Source organism: Pan troglodytes, chromosome 16 (genome assembly GCF_028858775.2).
Source record: "Pan troglodytes isolate AG18354 chromosome 16, NHGRI_mPanTro3-v2.0_pri, whole genome shotgun sequence".
NCBI classification, from domain to species: domain Eukaryota; kingdom Metazoa; phylum Chordata; class Mammalia; order Primates; family Hominidae; genus Pan; species Pan troglodytes.
Window position 1 is genome coordinate 67,082,962 of NC_072414.2, and position 3,616 is coordinate 67,086,577.

Below are 3,616 nucleotides of genomic sequence, written 5' to 3' on the forward strand. Positions count from 1 at the left end.
AACTCCTGGCCTCAAGTGATCTGCCCACCTTGGTCTCCCAAAGTGCTGGGATTACAGGTGTGAGCCACCACACCTGGCACCCTGATGGGATTTTGACTGGTATTGCATTAACTCTGTTGATTGCATTGGGAAGAGTTTGTCACTTAACCATGTTGATTTTTCTACTTTATAAATATTTATGTAGATATTTTTTAGTTTCTCTCATCGGTTTTGTTTTGTTTTCTGCATACTGCTCTTGCACATGTTTCGTTAGATTTATACAAAGTAGGAATCTGTTTCTTATGCAGTTCTAAATGGTACTTTTCAAAATTTCCAATTTATTTATTGCTAATCTATAGGAATACAATTGATTTTTTTTTTCCTTCTACAAATGTCTGAGGTAGGAAGACAAGGCTGCCCAGCTTGTGGCAGCCCTGATAATCCTCAAAGGCTGATCTTGGCCTCCAGCCCTGACTGAGGAGAAAAGGGGCCACCCATAGCCCCACTGGCACAATTGGTTTTTCTATGCTGACCTCATATCCCATAACTTTGCTTAAGTCATTCATTGTAGGAGCTTTTTGTAGATTCTTTGTGATTTTCTCTAAAGGCAATTATGTATTTTGCTAACAGAAACAGGTTTGTTTCTTCTTTGCCAGTCTGTAGGCCTTTTATTTGTTTTTCTTGACTTCTTGCACTGGTTAGGGCCTCTAGTAAAATATTGAATAGGTGTGTTAAGAGGAGGTATCCTTGCTTCTTCCTGAACTTAGAGTGAAAGAATTCAGTTTCTTACCATAAAATATGACAGTAGATGTAGGGTTTTTGTGAATGTCCATCATTGAGTTGAGGAATTCCCATTAGTTCTTAGTTTGCTGAGAGGTTTTCATCAGGAATAAATGTTGGATTTCTTCCATGTCTTTTAACTTCTCTTTCATATTTCACCATTTTTTCATTCTTTGCTGAATTTTTAGTAATTTCTTAAACTGTTTATTTTATTTTATTTTTGAGACAGTCTCACTCTGTTGTCCAGACTGAAGTGTGGTGGCGTGACCTTGGCTCACTGCAACCTCCGCCTCCCAAGTTCAAGTGATTCTCAAGCCTTAGCCTCCCGAATAGCTGGGATTACAGGTGCCGGCTACTATGCCCGGCTAATTTTTGTATTTTTGGTAGAGACAGGGTTTTGCCATGTTGGCCGGGCTGGTCTCAAACTTCTGACCTCAAGTGATCTACCTGTCTCAGCCTCCCAAAGAGCTGGGATTACAAGTGTGAGCCACCGCACCCAACCTCTTTTGAGGTTTTAAATCTTAATAATTATAGTTTCATTCCTGAGAGTTTTATTTGGTTCATCTTCAAATACGCCTAATTAATTTAATTAGTTTATTTGCCATATTTTCAGTATCACTTTACAATTCTTTTTTTTTTTTTTTTTTCAGACAAGGTCTTGCTCTGTTGCCCAGGCTGGAGTGCAGTGGCACCATCTCGGCTCATTGCAGCCTCCACCTCCCGAGTTCAAGCAATTCTCCTGCCTCAGCCTCCTGAGTAGCTGGAATCACAGGCACGTACCACCACACTCGGCTAAGTTTTGTATTTTTAGTAGAGACAGGGTTTTGCCATGTTGGCCAGGCTGGTCTCTAACTCTTGACCTCAAGTGATCCACCCATTTGGCTTTCCAAAGTGCTGGGATTACAGCTGTGAGTCACCGCACCTGGCCCGTTTTACACTTCTTTAAACATATTAAAAATTTTTTTTCAGCTGGGCATGGTGGTTCATGCCTGTAATCCCAGCACTTTGGGAGGCTGAGGTGGGCAGATCACCTGAGGTCGGGAGTTCGAGACCAGCCTAACCAACACGGAGAAACCCCATCTCTACTAAAAATACAAAATTAGGTGTGGTGGCTCATGCCTGTAATCCCAGCTACTTCGGAGGCTGAGGTAGGAGAATTGCTTGAACCCAGGAGGTGGAGGTTGCAGTGAGCCGAGATTGCATCATTGCACTCCAGCCTGGGCAATAAGAGCAAAACTCCATCTCTCTCTCTCTATATATAATAAATATATATAATAATATATATTATATGTCATATATAGTTATATATTATAATTATATAATCTATAAATATATAAAAATATATAATATATATTTATAATATATAATATATATTTTTCCGTGTGTGTGTATATATATGTGTATATATATGTATTTTTTTTTTTTTTTTAGAGAGAGAGAGATGGGGTCTCACTCTATTGCCCAGCCTGGTCTTGAACTCCTGGCTCAAACGATCCTCTAGCCCAGGCCTCCCAGAGTGCTGGGATTACAGCCGAGCACCCGGCCTGAAACACTTATTTTCTATCCTGCATCTCATCATTCTATTTTATGTAGTATTTGTGGGTCTCATCTTGTTATTCGTTGTTTCTGCTGACTCATGCTCTTGTGGTTTGTTTCTTTTTGAGTTTATTGATGTTTAATTATGAGCTTATGTTCCTTGAAATTCTTTGTGGGAAGTCTTTGAATCTGTGTTTAAAATATATTCTTCCAGAAAGGATTTTTGTTTGCTTTTGCCAGGCGCCTAGGGGTACTTCCAACTCAGATCCACTTAAAAATTGTTTTTGGCTTAGTGTTTTTCCAATCACATAGGGAATATGATGTTGGGCTTTTCTCTATGTGAATATCAGCTTGTTATGCATTTTACTGGATTTCTTTTTAGCCTGTGTTACCTCTCCAGCACAGCTAAGTGGGTACGGCAAAGTCTTCTGTGGCTGAGTTGTTTTCTCCCCATTTCTCCCTTAGGGCACTGGCTTTTGAGAAGTCCCAAATTTGGGGGAGAAAGGAAATCTTTGATAACCTACTTCCCAGGACCAGACCTCAGGTCTTTTCTTCTCTTTCCTCATTTTGTTTCCCCTAAAAGCAAAGCCTCAGACAAAGGTTTTTGTGTAATTAACTTTGGAAGTAATCCCAGGGAGTAGGAGTGAGGGCTGGAGAGAGAAAGAAAGAGGGAAGCCGGGGACAAGGTCGCATTATTAAGGGGACCTCTGATAGGTGCTTGATTCCATAGGATCTTCCAAGGAGTCTTATGAAATGGGAGATACAAAAAAGACACAATGAGTATTTGCTTGTGTCAATCATTGGTCAAGAGTGGCCTCACAGACATGAACTCCCCTGAACTTGGGGTCTGCGCATGCATAATGGTTCAGGGGATTCCCGAGAGCATGTGCCCTGTGGGGTCAGTGAGACTCAAGACAGGAAGGGAGGGGTGGGCCCCATGTGCCCAAGGTGAGGCAGCACCTGCATGAGGCCCACAGGACACTCATCACCTCAGCAGTGGCCAGAATCAGAACTGGGGCCAAGCAGACTGAAGTGGTGCCCAGGAGGTGCCTGGCACACTGGCCATTTACATCCCAGGGCCTCAGAAAGCACAGGCCCCGGTGCAGGCTCACCCTGATGGGGTCATGCTCTTGTTATTCTGGCTTCTGACTGATTCCCTGTTTAACACCCTTTTATCTGTGCTTTCACACACACATTTTTGGTATTTCATTCAGCATTTTTAGGAAGGGATTTCTCTATTCAGCTAGTCTGCATATTTCCAGATAGAGAAATAAATGGTCATTGTTTTCAAATGTTTACATATACTTTATTTTTAAATTTT

General features: G+C 41.5%; 1 non-coding gene across 1 annotated transcript; it reads right to left on the bottom strand.

The window, feature by feature from the left end:
* Nucleotides 1-368: 368 nt before the first annotated feature.
* Nucleotides 369-499, bottom strand: LOC112205772 (small Cajal body-specific RNA 20). The gene has a single exon (XR_002939858.1). It is a non-coding gene; the product is annotated as a small Cajal body-specific RNA 20 (non-coding RNA).
* Nucleotides 500-3,616: the final 3,117 nt, after the last annotated feature.